A 16,328-nucleotide genomic window follows, 5' to 3' on the forward strand; every position below is an offset into this window, starting at 1 on the left:
GGGAGGAGGAGGACTTTCTGAGCTGTATTGCCTTCCACCACAGTGAAGAATGCTGTGGTGGATGTCTGAGTTGAATTATGTTGTGTTTTGTGTCCTTTTTTTTAATTGTAACGGTGCATGGTAAATTACATTTCACTGCACCTTATGTTGCATGTGACAAATACATTTGAACGAACTTGAACTAAGCCTTGATGGGTGCCCAGTGGGTGCAAGGACCAATATGTTCATCCCACAGTGTTTGAGCTGAGTAAACGCAATCAAATGGGGTTTGCAGGCAGATAGCCCAGTTACAGTGAAATGTGCCTTTTAATTAACTTACTGATTGAAAGAAACAACATAGAAACAAGCCCTTCAGCCCATGAGGTTAATGCTGATCATCGATCACATGTTCACACTAGTCCTTTTATCCCACTTTTGCATCCATTTTCCACACATTTGGGGCAATTTACAGAGGCCAATTAATCTACAAACCCACATATCTTTGTGATGTGGGAGGAAAGCGAAACACCAAGATGAAATCAATAGTCACAGTGGAGAACATGCAAACTCCACACAGACAGCACCCAAGCTCAGAATCAAACCAGTGACCCTGGCTCTGTGATGCAGTACCTCTACCAGCTATGGCGCTGCATCCCTTCTTTGATTCAGTTCACTCTTTTCATTCATCCCACATTGTATTTAGGTAGGAGTATGTGAAGGATTTACAGTATGTATTGTTTTATTCACTTGGAATTAATTCTGAAGGCACTTACCACATGGAAAGCATTCAAACCAAGAGACAATAACAAAACAATATACTGTTTACTGTATGTGTGATAACAAAATAGGTCTTTCCAAAGGATGGGCAATTTTCCACACTCCTCATGAAAATTACTTTTCGGAAAATGATACCTTGATACAGTTTATTATTGATCCTTCTGTGATGGAAAACCTTGTAGATCATGGATGTTCCCAGGAACCTATGATCACAATTATTTAATCTTTGTTAAATCTACTAATTTGTTGCCAAAGCTTCAATGTTGTACCCAGATAAAATATGACCCTAATTACCTATTGGTAGATATGATCACTCTACTACTCTGAGTGGACCAAATAGCACTAATACTTTACTGACCAATGGACAATTCACATTTCCCGACTAATTCTTCTGGGAGTATATACTCCCTACATTCACAAACTATCTAAACTAGGGGAAGTTTATAATGTCCAGTTAACCTATGAACCCACACAGGCTTGGCACATGTAAGGAAACCCACGCAGTCACAGAGACAACATATAAACTCCACACAGAGAGCATGAGAAAGCAGTATTGAACCCAGGTTGCTGCTGCTGTAAAGCTAACAGTTCTATTAGCTACATCACTGTGCAAGATAGCGAGTGAAATTTCCAGGCAAAGTACTGCCATTTTGCACTCTCTCCCATTTCATGACAAATATCACAGCATGAGCTTATTTCCTCATTCGCAACACTTCATTTCTGACTTCCTCTGCAGAACTTCTGTGAACTTCTCAAACTCACCCTATCAATGAAGTATTTTACACCATAACATTTCTCCATCAACCCTTGCCGCGGCACATTTGCTGCTTGTAGTCCCAAATATGTTCTGGTCTGATTGGATTCATCTTCTACACCGATACCTCCTGGACAACCTGTAAGCTCTGTAAATCTTGTGCCTTCTTTTTATATGACTTTTAGGTTGGCACATGGATACACAGGGAATAGAGGAATATGAATCACAAGCACACAGAAAATATTAGTTTAACATGGCACCAAGCTCGGCACAGATAATGTGGGCTGAAGGGCCTGTTACTTGCAGTATGTTCTACGTTCCGTGATAGTCATCTCAGAAGTGAACATCTCAAACTCTTGACAAATCCTCTGCCTCTCTAGCTGTTCTTCTTTAAGTCATTCCTAAGAACCCAATTTGGTGTCTCAGCCTTTAGTTGCTCCTAATATACCTTCTCCATCGTGGAAACTCTCTTGTCATGATAAATTCCCATCCAGGGATGTTTTATGCTATGTTAAAGGCATTACATAGATGTTTGTGTTCTCAGTTATGTCCCTGTGAAGCAAAGGATCAGAAGGGGTCAACCTTGAAGTTTCTTCCTGCAGCTCCTCGGAAATCTCATTGTCTCTGATGACTTCTCACAAAATGAGATCCAGCACTCGAGGCACAGTCAGACCAATACATTCTGCAGGGTTAACATGACATTCTTCACCATGAACTGAAATTGATTTTTCAGCTTTATGCTCCAGCTTGCTGCTAACTATTTTTGAAAGACTGTGTTCAATGCTGGATCTACTTCCCTCATACAGATATCATTCAACTTTGCCTAAAGGTCTTCTAAATCATTTATATGTTTCCAATTTTAATTTCCAAAGGGGCCAATATCTTACGAAATCTATGTAAAATTTCATCCGTATTGATTCATGCACACACACAGATTTTATCCAGGGCATTTTGCATGTCCTTGGCTGCAACAATGTCTCACCTCCAATTAAGCACCGTTTGCATTTGCAAGCACTGTATTGACTTTCTGAATTCGAGCTGTTATAAACCTGGCAGTCTGCAGGTGAGGAGAGTTTTATAGTTAGCTCACAGGTCCATGCCAAAAGGGACCCTCAAGAAGGCACCGGTAATGAGGAGAGAGGGTGACTGAGCGAGGCCAGAAGTGATTTTCGGAGCAGCATTGGACTTGCAAGGGGGCAATCTCGCACTTCCGAGAATAAAATTTTCAAGCTTACCTTCCCATGAGAGACTTCAGCAAACCTGCTGATGATACAGTCTGAAGAAGGGTTTTGGCCCGAAACGTTGCCTATTTCCTTCGCTCCATAGATGCTGCTGCACCCGCTGAGTTTCTCCAGCTTTTTTGTGTAACCTGCTGATGATACATGTTGACTGACACAAAAAGCTGGAGTTTAAAGTTTAAGCTTTAAGTTTAGCTTCAGATTTTTTATTGCCATGTGTTATATTCCGGACGGCAGAATGAAGAACTAGACTTACACACTGGTTGACTGGATCACGAGAGAGAGATTTATTACCCAGCATTCCCTGCTTATATTGAACACCAACTCATTAACACATACATGAATATGTATGAATACAATACACTGCTCTCCGTTTTTTAAGTATTAATTCTAAGTACTCAGTTACAATTTTGTTATTGTGATACTTGATTTAAACCAGTATTTATTTATAATATTGCATATCTACACATTTTTGTTTTACTTGTGCAGTGAGTAATTTAACTTACAAACCTAACCTGACGATTGGTTTGCAGATCCTGCCTGATCATCTAACAGTAACAGGTTTAACAGGTTTAGGTGTTGACTCAACTGTAGGCTTGTTTGGCTCTGTTTTAGTACCCTGACTTTGACCAGAGGAATCTGTTTCTTTGTCTGTACTAACTGAACTTTGTGTTTCAGCCACAGTGGTCTCTTCCAACTCACTCTCAGATAAAAACTCAGGGATTAGGACTTCATGCTCAGTTTTTGGTTCATCTTTGGCTGGAATTATTTGATCAACATGAACACTTTTGATCCTATCTCCAACTTCAACTGTAACTTTTGGTTCCATACACTTCCATTATTTTCCCAATAGCCCATTTGTCTCGACTGGACTTGTTGGGAGGAATGAGAACATGAACGTGCTCCTCTGGCTTGAAGATCCTCTCCTTTTTGTGGGAGTCAAAATGGCGTTTTCGACTTAACTGTTTTTGCTCAAGTCTCATGGCCAAATTGGGTTCAACTTACTTTGGCGCATTCTTAGCATTTTCTTCATCAACAGTACTGCAGTTGAGTAACCCGTTGTTGTATGTTATGTGATTCTGTACTTCAGCAAGAAACTAGCCAAACGATATTTCATACTGAGCTTTGAACTACCCAGCAAAACCTGTTTCTTAATAGATAGATAGCCTTTTATTGTCATTCAGACCGAAGTCTGAACGAAATTGCAGCAGTCATACATATAATACAATACAATAAAACAACAATAAACACATATTAACATCCACCACAGTGAGTCCACCCAGCATCTCCTCACTGTGATGGAGGCAAAAGTCTTAGGTCTGCAGTCTCTTCCCTCCTCTTCTCCCTCTGCGCTGGGGCGATACCCCCCGGGCGATGTTAAGAACAGTCCCGCGGCTCAAACACCGCGGCCCGGGGTGGTTGAAGCTGCCGCCCACCAGTCCTGCAGACGCAGCCGCTGGCCCGCGGCCAAACCCCGGACTCAGGCCACCACCGCCAGAACACCGTCCCAGCCACCCTCACGTGAGTACTGCGCCGTCTTCAGCCTCGGGCTGGGCCGCCCCGACTTGGGCGCCGAACCTCCCCCGGACCGGGCCGCCCCGACTTGGGCGTCGCTTCTCCCCCGGACCGGGCCGCCCCGACTTGGGCGCCGAACCTCCCCCGGACCGGGCCACCCCGACTTGGGCGTCGCTTCTCCCCCGGGCCGAGCCGCCCCGACATGGGCGCCGCTTCTTCCCCAGGCCGGGCCCGCCCCGACTTGGGCGCCGAACCTCCCTCGGGCTGCCAGCGCCGCACCTTCCCGAGCTCGGCCGCTCCGACGGGAGCCTCGTTCCACCCTCGGGCTGGCCGTCCTCACGGGAGCGTCCCAACCTCTTCCAGCCCTGAGCCGGACCACCCTCACGGGAGCGAGCTCAGGGCGAGTCCTGACGGTGCTCTGCCTCCGGAGCCTCGAGGTCGTCAGCTCCATTAGGCCTCAGCACAGACGGAGGCAGAGAAGGGGAATACGACAAAAAGGTCGTATTCCCCCGCAGGGAGAGACTGCAAACCCCGTTTCAACCCCCCCCCCCCCCCCCAAAAAAAAACACAAGCTAAAACCAAAAAAACTAGACTAACCAAACAAAATAAACAACATAAAAAAACACAAAACAACGGGACTGCCGGTAAGCCGCTGCAGCCAGAGCCACGCCACCACTCCGAATCTAAGAGCATCTTTGACAATTCTAACAGACCTTTCTGCCACCCCGTTGGAGGCTGGATGGTATAGGGCAGGGGTGGGGAACCTTTTCATGGTTAGCTGTAATCTAATACTTCTGGCAATTGATTTCATGCTTACTATGCCAGAGTGTTTGGCATGAAGTTCATTCATAATTTTGTTTCTCAAAGACTCTGGTAAAACCACTCTGTAACCCCACTTAATGCATCCCTGCTCACATGATAATTCATGGCATTGATTATGGAAAGGCTTCAGCTCTGAGTTCAGAACTGAGTTCAATCCACTATCGATTTCAGTCCAAGCGTTCAATGTCTGCTCATAGACCCACATCAGCACAGTGTCTTTCTTTGTTTCTGCTGCAATTTCTCTTGCAGTCACTGGAAAGTCTTCATCTACAACTTGCAGAGTGTAGATTGAGTTCTCACTTCCCAAGTCAGAGTTCACATGGGGCAACCGGGACAACGATCTGTAACTGCGTTGCACTTGGAGCTTCTGTACTCAACCTTGTAGTCATACTGGGACAGTAGAATTGCCCAGCGCTGCATCCTTGATGCTGCCATGGAAGCTGACTTGGGACCAAGTATCACTAGTAACGGCTTGTGATCAGTCACTAGGGTGAATGGTCTGCCGAGAAGAAACTGATGGAATTTCTTGATTCCGAACACAATGCTGAGTGCTTTCTTTTCTATGTGTGCATAATTGCGCTCACTCGGTGATAGGGTGCGTGATGCAAAAGTAATAGGCTTTTCCTGTCCGTCATTCATTACATGGGAGATCACTGCACCTACACCATGACTTGAAGCATCACAAGCAAGTTTTACCTCGCGTGTCGTGTCGTAGCGAACAAGGAGTTTGTCACTTGTCATGGTTCCCTTGCAGATGTCATATGCACATTGCTGTTCCTTTCCCCAAGTCCATTTTGCATATTTTAGCAGCAGATGATGTAGTTGCTTTAGCACAGTTGCTAAATCTGGAAGGAATCGGGCATAGAACTGCACCATCCCAAGGAATGATCGTAGCTCTGACACATTGTTGGGTTTTGGAGCATTCACTATTGCTTCAAATTTCGCCTTCACAAGGCAAAGTCCGTTGACGTCTACTTTGAGTCCAAGGTAGACCACCTCTGGCAAACAGCGAAAAAGGTACATTTTCTTTGTCGCAGTTTGGGGGTAGATTGTACTGGGACCCCAGTTTTACAATATATATGAGATCTGGCTGAGGGAATTGAAGGCAATATCTCCAAGTTTGCGGATGACACTAAGCTGGGGGGCAGTGTTAGCTGTGAGGAGGATGCTAGGAGACTGCAGGGTGACTTGGATAGGCTGGGAGAGTGGGCAAATGTTTGGCAGATGCAGTATAATGTGGAAAAATGTGAGGTTATCCATTTTGGTGGCAGACTGGAAGAAAGCAGGGGACTATTATCTAAAGGTGGCAGTTTTGGGGAATACAAGCCCTGGGTGTCATGGTGTGTTGAAGGTAGTTGCAGTACCACTGACTTTCTTTCATTGTCAACATTGAGAGGAGCAGAGGGCGTACAGGGTCTTGGTGAGACAAATCCAGTTTAGTGAAGACTGAGGAAAGACTTTATTCCATGAGGGAGTAAGTTCTTGCCTGGGAGGTGTGTAAAGACTGGATAGACTTGTTTGTCTCTAGAATCAAGATTGGAGGGGTCTTATAGAAACTTGCGAAATTCTTTTGGACAGGCTAGATCAGAAGATTTGTCCCGATGTTAGGGAAGTCCAGGACAAGGGGTCACAGCTTAAGGATAAAGTTGCCATCCTTTAAAACTCGAGATGGAAGAACTTTTTTCACACAGAGTACGCCATTACGCTCTGCCTGTCGAGTTCATTGGCTATATTTAAGAGGGAGTTAGCTTTAGTGGCTAAGGGGATCAGGGGGTATGGTTGACAATACATACAGGTTTTGCATCCATGATCATATTGAATGGCGGTCGAATATGTGCAGAGTCCCATGTTATTCCCATGTAACTGTCAGCAAAAATGTCTGCATGTTTGCTTATGACGTTTTGAAGACATGATTTGGACAAATTGATGCTGAAAATGTTCTTCCAGTCTAACTATTCTACTCAGCCAATCCTTTCCAAGGAGGGTTGGTTTATTTCTATAGCTGGCCATTATGATGGGCAGTGTTACTGACTGACCATTATGCTGAACTTTACAGTTTATTTGTCTGCATGTCTCCAAAACTTTGCCCGAGTAGGTTCTCAGCTTGACCTTACTCTCAAACAATGGTGTCTGTGGGAACTTTGTTTCATACAGGTCTTTGCTCATGACCAAACAATCTGCTGCCATGTCAATACACATATTGATTAACTGTTCATTTATCAATAGTTTTGTTCGAAAGTCCTCGCCTTGGCTGGTTGTACGCTTATCGATGTTGGTTACATAAATGGTGTACAACCCAAGTTTATTTAGATCTGGGTTCACCTCCAAGTTGTGAACTCCTTTCTAGTGTTGTCGCTTGTTTCCTGCAGGTTGTTGGTTTCCTGTTTTAAGCTTGGACTGACATGCTGAGGCGAAATGGCCTTTCTTCTGGCAGTTATAGCACTTGGCCATTTTGAACAGACAAAATTGGGATGAGTGATTACCGTTGCAACCATAGCAACTGGCTGAACTCGGCTCCCCGCCATACTTTGGTTTTGGTTTAGCGCCTCTTGGTTTGGCCATAGGCACTGCCTTGTGACTGTAAACGGCCACTGCAGTCTGAGGTGGACGAAACTCTCAAGCATTCTTTGATGCCATCTCCATTGTGGTAACAATCTTGCATGCTTTCTCGAATGTAAGATCTGGAGTGTTCATGAGTTTGGAATGAATTTGTTCAACCACTAGACCAGGTTAGGTAAAACTTTTTCACCCAGAGAGTTGTGAATTTGTAGAATTACTTGCCACTGGGGGCAGTGGAGGCCAAATCACTAGATGGATTTAAGAGAGAGTTGGATAGAGCACTAGGGGCTAGTGGAATCAAGGGATATGGGGAGAAGGCAGACACGGGTTATTGATTGGGGACGATCAGCCATGATCGCAATGAATGGCGTTGCTGGTTCGAAGGGCCGAATGGCCTCGTCCTGCACTATTTTCTATGTTTCTATGTTTCAATGTTTCTAATATCCCCATAACCAGGCAGCATTCTGGTAAACCACTTCAGCCCTCTCGTCAAAGCATCCATATCCTTCCTGTAATAGGACAACCAGAACTGCACACAACACTTTAAATACAACACAACCAAAGCCCTATAAATCTGCACATATTTCCTGCCTCTTATACTCACTGCATCACCAATAAAGGCAAGTATACCATACTGTTTTCTAGCAATATGCCTGACCTGCTAAGTTACTCCAGCGCTTTGTGTCCTTTTGTGTCTGAATCAGCATCTGCAGGTCTTTGTATCTACACACCATAAACCTTCTTTACCATCTATTTGCGATGCCACTTTCAGGGAGCTCTGGACTTGGAAGCAATGATTTCAAAGCATTCCCATTAGTTCCATTTACTTTGCTGTAACCTATTCTTTGTCACATGCCTATTAACTCCCTCCTGATTCATCTGACACCTCTTGATTGTATTTCTCTGCAGCAGTTAAGCAGACAGGGAGAAATAGGCCCTATGTGTCTAAGTACACGCAGATAAATACAATTCAACCATGGGAACATATTTGTTTTAAATCCCTTAAGCTTGTCTCGGTACTCCATCTCATTGATGTCAGTCATTAAACCAAGTTGGATTAAATCTGAGAATGAAAGACGTGCTCGTAATGTCTCCTCGAATGAGTGCTTGGGGAAACAAAGATCACAAAACATATTAACTATTTACATTAACCATCAGATTTTTGCCTGCCAGTTGTCCTTAAGATTGCTGCCCAAATCTGGCTGCTCTCTGATTACTGGAACAATTTATTTCTGTTACGCCTACAAACTGCAAATAGACTCATTTCTAGATTCTCCAGGGTAATATCAGATCCTTCTGAGACATTCTGAGGAATTATGGTGCGTGGTTAATCCATACTCATAACCAAAACATTCTGTGCTGTCTGCTCATTATATTGATTTCTCCATTCAGTCGATGCTAATGCTATTCACCTCAGGGGTGACCCAGATTGATGAGGAACCAGGGCCAAATTAGCTTGCGTTACTCGCTGTCAGTGGAGAAAGAAGGAACTGCAGATGCCGATTTACCAAAAAAGGCACAAAGGGCTGGAGTAATGTAATGAGACAGGCAGCATCTCTGGAGAACATGAATAGATTACATTTCAGGTCAGGACCCTTCTTCAGACCAGTGGTTATAGGAGAGAAAGATGGGAGAGAGGCGAGTGCAGGACAAAACCTGCCAAGTGATATGTGGGTACTCTTGCTTATGTCCCACAAGGATGTGCACCCATGTTTCCCTCAATCCGTCCCCCTTTCCACTTCATCCCATCCCCTTCCACTTTCATCCCTTTCTCCAGCTTCACATCTCGCCCTTTTATCCTTTTTATGTCACACACGTTTATTTTCTCATCACCGGCCTTTGTCCAGCCACCTGCCAATGAAGCCCCCGCTCACCAGTATCCACCTTATCAGTTGCCAGGTCCAACAAATGATAAGAAGATGCAGGTGAGGAGGGTTTGATGCGCAGATGTAAGTGACAAAGGCTACCGACGGAAAGGAGACAGAAGGATGTCAGATAGGAAGAAAAGAGAGAACTGTAAAGCCGGCGAAAGGGATATCGGTGGAAGGAGATAGGAGGGAGGGGAAAGAGAAGTTGAACCCTGAGTCCATTGGTGAACTTTGAAGACACATGTTAGTTGGAAATTGAGTGGATAGACACAAAAAGCTGGAGGAAACCAACAGGTCAGGCAGCATCTCTGGAGAAAAGGAATAGGTCACATTTAAAGTTGAGACCCTTCTTCAAACAGAGAGTCAGGGGAAAGGAAAACAAAGGATATAGAAGGTAATTAGCACAAATGAATGAAATATATGCAAAAAGCAATGATGATCAAGGAAATGTGGAGCCCACAATGGTCCATTGTTGGCTGTGGAACAGGTGATAATGAATTACAAGGACAGTGAAACACAACAGAACAACTGTGAAACAAGTACAATTACTAACATGGGGGAGGATGGAGAAAAAGGGGATGCAAGTGTTACTTGAAGTTAGAGAAATCAAAATCAACTGTTGGGTTGTAAGCTGCCCAAACGGAATATGAGGTGTTGTTCCTCCAATTTGCATTTGGACGGAAAATGGAGGAGGACTGGGCAAATGTTGTGCCTTCCACCACAGTGATGAATGCTGCGGTGGATGTATGTGTTAAATCATTATTGTGTTTTTGTGTGTTCTTTTTTCATTGTACCGCTGCTGGCAAATTCATTTCACTTGGACTTTATGTGCAAGTGACGAATAAAACTGATATTGATTGATTTGGCCTCACTCTGACAATGATAGGGTAGAAAGCTGAGAGTGGGAATGGGAAAAGGAGTTAAAGTGTTTAGTAAGGTCAAGGCAGACTGAACAAAGGTGTTCCGTTGAGAGTGTGGATCCCTTTCCTGTTTACTTGAGGTCCTTGCAGACAGACCGGAGTCCGGTTATCTGTCCCCTGACTCATGGGGTAGGATGCAACTCTCCAGAAATCATGTGCATCTCTTTGGTGATGAGAGAACTCTGAGATCAGAGTTGTGGCTGAAACCTGTGCACAGTCCTCACTTAAGCTCAGAGTTTTTCCAGTAAAGTTATTTGAGGGGAGTGGAGGTGCTATTTTCTCCTGAGAGAGATTTTCTCCCACACCTTCTACATCTTCCATTGCCCTCCTTAAGCTCTGCTCATTCTCACTCAAGGGGGAATGTTTACTAATGTACCCGTGTATGAGAGCCACTGCTTCTTAACCAACCCTTAAGGTCAGTAAAAGCTCTTTCACTCTGTGACATGGTGTTGCCTGTGGATTTGAGCACTTTTAAATTAGTCTAAACAGTGTCAAACTCTCTTCAGTTGAAGCAACAATTTGAGGAAATCAATCAACAACCAAACTGCGATAAACTGATGAAGCTTTTAAATGCCGCAGGTGGAGACTCCCTCCTGCCGCTATATGAATATTTAGCCATGCAATGTTTTCTGGGGTTAGATCCAATCTGACCACATTGGCAATAAATCAATCGTGCATGCCAATGTTTTAAGTGGCCTTTCAAGGTTTTTTGGTGGAAGGAAAACGGACAGAGGCGGAGAGGCTTCATAGTTTAACATTGTTGGACTGTTGAAACTTTCCTGTGCTTTAAAAATGCCTCCACAAGTGTGAAAACCCTGAGATTTCTCTACATTGTCGAGGGAGCGGCTGCCATTGGCGGACTGCCAAGAGTGCCTGGAGAGCGAGGGTATGGAGATTTTTTTGGTGTCTTTGTCGTGGTTTTGGCACTGATTCTCTGCCCTAAAGTCATTTTGCACAGTGCGGTTGCCTGGCTTAATGTGAAGAAGGTGCTTTTGGTGTCAGCAAGAAAAGGCGAGGTCTTTTTATCGGCAGTGGAGTGAATTTGGAGGAGTTTCTACGTTCAGCTGGAGGACTTTGCTTTTTGAGGATTGCTTTGGACTGTGACTGTCCCTGGGAATTGAATTGCTGAGCTGCTGGGGTGCCGGGAGCTGGTTTGTGCCTCTATACCGGATGGCGATGGCGGGGGCTCGGCCGAAGGCGAGGAGCTACGCAGTAGCGACATCAGCAGCGGAAGCGAGGACATCTGAACATGAGCATCATGTTGACTTGGACTGGGACAGTTTTGGTATCTCGGTTCAAACTGGGCCCCAGATGTCCAGGGGATCAATTACGAAGGCTATGAATGCCCTTCTTGGTAGGGGGGCTATTGTCTCTTCCGAGCTCGAGAGGGGAAAGGTTGAGATGATATTGAAGACCCGGGAGGATGTGGTCAAAGTGTTGGAGAGGGGGATTTCAGTGGGGGGGGGGTCCATATACAGGTGGACCCATGGGTGTCCAGGGTGAGACCGGTTCTCCTGCGGAGTTGCCCCACATGTATTCCGGATGCGACACTCATTCCACACCTGTCTCAGATTGGGGAGGTGCGGTCTAAGTGCTTTAGGCTCATGCACCCTGGGGGGGACCCGGAGGAAAAAAGGGATTTATAGTTTCAAAAGGAGGGTGTTCGTGAAGGTGGGGGAGGGGGAAGGTGATGAGGGGAGTTTCGAGGTGGAGTGTAGGGGTCTCCCCAGAACCGTGCGTTGGAGTTGGGGAAAGGCACGGTGTCATGCGTGCAGTGGTTATGGACATCTCCGAAAGGAATGTCCTAATCAAGGGGTCGCTGCTAGAACTTCTCGCGCAGCGGCCCAGGAATGCACTGCTGGCCCATCAGGGGTTGCTCGTCAGGTCTCGGAGGGGCGGGGTGGAATCGCTGACCTGGCAGGGGCTGCCGGCTCTGCCTCGGTGATCCGGGGCAGCGGGGATAGCCCTTCTGGGTCTGCAGTTTCAGCCTTGGGGACCCGGGGCAGCAAGGGCCCCCGCCCCCCACATCCTGAACCTGAGGGGGTGGCTGAAGGTGAGACACAGGGTGAGGGGGGAGGGAAGTGGGAGCAGCAGAAGAAGAAGAAGAAGAAGAAGCAGATAAAGACCACCCAAGCGAGTCAAAAGCAGGCGGGTGTGCTACTGCCGAGTGCGGAGATCACCCAAGGGGCGCCTGTCAGCTCCGGGGGGGTCCAGAGTGAAACTGCCGTGGCCCAGCAAGGAGCTGAGGTGGCTCTGAAGGGGGTAGGGAAGGCAAAACGCGCGGGTGGTAAAGAGGCGGGGGGTAGTGTGGAGGAGGAAGACCCTCTCCTTATGGAGGTTACCACACCGCCGCATGCTAGTGGGACAAAAAGGAGGATTGGGCCTGGTGAGGAAGAGCAGGGACGTGAGTCCAAAGTTAGGGGGGTGGAGTTTTCCAGATCTTCCACCACCGATGTGGTTGGAGGTCAGGAAATGACGTCGTCTGGGTTGGAGGTTGAGCATCCACCTCAGGGATCTCTCGAGGGTACCACAGGGTCAGGTGATGGGGTAGACCCCTCTGGAGTTGTGTCCTCTGGGCGGGGGGATGTCCTTTTGTCTCAGGGGCCCTCCGAGGGGGGGATCTCATCGTGTGTTGATCTTGGCTCCCCTGGGGGTGTGTCTTCTGGGTCGGAGGAGGTCCCCTCGTTTCAGAGGCCTACTGAGGGTGTTAGCACGCAGGAGGGTGGGGTAAGCTCCCCTGGTAGTGCGGACCCTGAGACGGGGGATGAGCAGAGTCAGACCAGGGGGGGGGGGGGTCGGGGGGAGTGGTGTTCCAATCAGTGCTCAATTTGAGAGCCAATGGTGGTTCTGAGGTGTATATTGTATTGCCGGATGATTTAGCAGGGGAGGGGAAAAAATCTAGTGGAGAGCCTCTGGGTGTTGCCAGTGGAGGGGGTGCTTTCGGTGCTGTGGAGGTCGGAGTTACTTCAGGCAGCGACCTTCTTTCAGATTCTGGGGGTGCCAGTTTACCACAGACCCTGGGGGTGCCTCTTATTTTCTCTTCCCCAGGCCCAGATATAGAGGGTGAGGACAGAGCGCAGGAGCCCAGCCAGTCAGTGGGCTGCGTGATGTGGAGAGGGGCTTCGGGACCCTTCCCCGGCATTGATCCTGGGGGTGGTATCATGCCGGAGGAGAGGGAGAGTGGAGGGGCCGATTTGTGTGGAGGGGTTGGCGAAATTCCAGAGAGCTCTGGTTTTTCGAATTCTGAAAATGACCTTGGGGATGCTGAGCGTGTTGTGTCAGGTGCGAGTAACTTGGACGACAGCCCAGAATCCAAGGTTGGGTCTCATGAAAGTGTTATCTGTGAAGTGAGGGAATTTTTAAAAACAAGCCGCACTAATAGAACAAGGTTAGAGGCGGCTAAGAGACGGTGGGCTGATCTGTCGTCCTTAGTTAAAACTCTCGAGGCTATCCTTGCGACCAAGGATAGTGATCTTCTTGGCTCTGAGCAGTGTCAGTTTAGGGACTTTTTGGAGTTCCTAAAAAGAGAGGGGGCTACAGAGCCCAGGAGGAGAAGTATGAGGATTTCAATTTAATGTACCAGTGCATTCACGTTAGCTACCCTAAACTTAAACGGGAGTAGAGCGAGTTTTCGCAGGTTCCAGCTTTTATCGGTCCTTAGGGAGGGGAAATTTGCAGTGTGTTTTCTGCAGGAGACGCATACTGTTGTCAAGGATGAACCCACTTGGAGGTTGGAGTGGGAAGGAGAGGTCTATATGAGTCATCTTAGCTCAAATTCGAGTGGGGTGGCCATTCTGTTGGCTCAGAATTTCTTGCCCAATATTATAAAAGTGCAAGAAGTTGTGCCAGGACGTTTGCTCCATCTGGCCGTGAGCCTGGATGGCATGCCGTTGCATTTCATTAACGTGTATGCCCCCAGCTCTGGCACGATGCAGGCCGGCCTAATTCAGGAAGTGAATGCTCTGTTGAGCACTATTGATCGGGGAGAGTGTGTCTCTTCCTGGGGGGGACTTTAACTGCACACTTGAGGTGCGAGATCGTTCTGGTACTCAGTGTGCTCCTGCTGCAGCAAAGAAGCTGAGAGGGTTGATTGATTCTTTTGAGTTGGTTGATGCGTGGCGGGACCTCAACCCAGACTCCACTGCTTTTTCGCGGAGGTCTGAGGGCGGTGGTTCCCGCATTGATCGAATATATATCTCCCGAGCGTTTGTTTCCCGTGTCTCAGCGGCCTCAATGCAGCTGGTGCCATGCTCGGACCACTGTCTGGTGCGTGTGGATTTTAATCCAGCACGCGTTCGGGCTGGGTCTGCGTACTGGCACTTTAATAACCGGCTGCTGGAGGATCGGTGTTTCCGGGAGTCATTCACTCGGTTTTGGGTGCGGTGGAGAGAGAGGCAGAGATGCTTCTCTTCCCTAAGGCAGTGGTGGGATGTGGGGAAAGCTCACATCCGTATTTTTTGTAAGGAATACACGTGGGGGTCGACCGGGCGGCGGGACTCAGCGGTTGAGAAGCTTGAGAGGGAGCTGATGGACGCAGAGTCTCGCCTGGGTCAGGTTGGAGGTGACTCTTGCGAATGGGGTGTGTTTCATGAGAAGAAGGAAGCCTTGAGGAACCTGCAACTTGAGCGGTCCCGAGGCGCTTACGTGAGGGCGCGGGTCCAGATGCTGCACGATCTGGATCGAGCTTCGCCTTTCTTTTTCTCTCTGGAGAAGGGGCGGGGAGCCCGCAAGCAGCTCGTGGAGCTGCTCGCAGATGATGGCTCCTCTGTCACAGATCCGGAGAGGATTAGTGCCTTGGTCAGGTCCTTTTATGGTTCCCTGTTCTCCGCAGGTGGAGTCAGCGGGGAAGCTCAGCAGGACCTGTGGGAGAGTCTACCGGTTATAGATAGGGAGGTGGCCGATCTTCTTGATGGCCCTTTATCTTTGGAGGAGTTGACTTGTGCACTGCATCAGCTCAGGAGGGGTAAGTCCCCCGGGCTGGATGGGCTGACGGTAGAGTTTGTAAGAGCCTTCTGGGGTATCCTGGGGGGTGATTACATGTTGGTTCTGGGGGAGAGCCTGGCGACAGGGGAGATGCCCCTTTCGTGGCGTCGAGCAGTGGTTGTCCTGCTGCCCAAGAAGGGGGAACTCCGCCTGCTGAAAAACTGGCGCCCGGTCTCTCTCCTATGCACAGAGTATAAAGTATTTGCACGGGCGATGGCAAATCGCCTGGGCTCTGTGCTGTCTCAGCTGATTCACCATGACCAGTCTTACACAGTCCCTGGTCGGTCCATTCAGGATAACATCCACCTGGTTAGGGACCTGATTCATCTAGCACAGGGAACTGGTCAGTCAGCTGCGTTTCTGTCTCTTGATCAGGAGAAGGCTTTTGATAGGGTAGAGCATGAATACCTGTTCGGAACGTTGCAAGCGTTTGGATTTGGACCGCATTTTGTGGCCCGGGTCCGCCTCTTGTATGCTGCAGCGGAGTGCCTTGTGAAGGTTAATGGTGCGTTGTTGGTTCCCTTTCGTTTTGGGAGGGGGGTCCGTCAGGGGTGCCCCATGTCAGGTCAGTTGTACTCGGTCTGTGTGGAGCCATTCCTGTGTCTTCTTCGGAGGAGGTTGACAGGCCTGGCCCTACCGGGCCCAGGGGTGGAGTTGGTTCTTTCGGCCTATGCCGATGATGTACTACTTATGTTCACCGATCCTGGTGACCTGCGGAGGATGCGTGATTGCCAGAAGATTTTCTCGGATGCATCTTCTGCCAGGATTAATTGGAGCAAGTGCTCTGGACTTTTAGTGGGTCAGTGGCAGGTGGACTCCCTGCCAGAGGAGATGGCAATGTTTGCGTGGAGCACCACGCACCTCCTCTATCTGGGGGTGTACCTGAGTCCCACTGAGGATGCTTGGCCGGCAA

This window comes from Leucoraja erinacea, chromosome 9, assembly GCF_028641065.1.
Source record: "Leucoraja erinacea ecotype New England chromosome 9, Leri_hhj_1, whole genome shotgun sequence".
In the NCBI taxonomy this organism is placed as follows: domain Eukaryota; kingdom Metazoa; phylum Chordata; class Chondrichthyes; order Rajiformes; family Rajidae; genus Leucoraja; species Leucoraja erinaceus.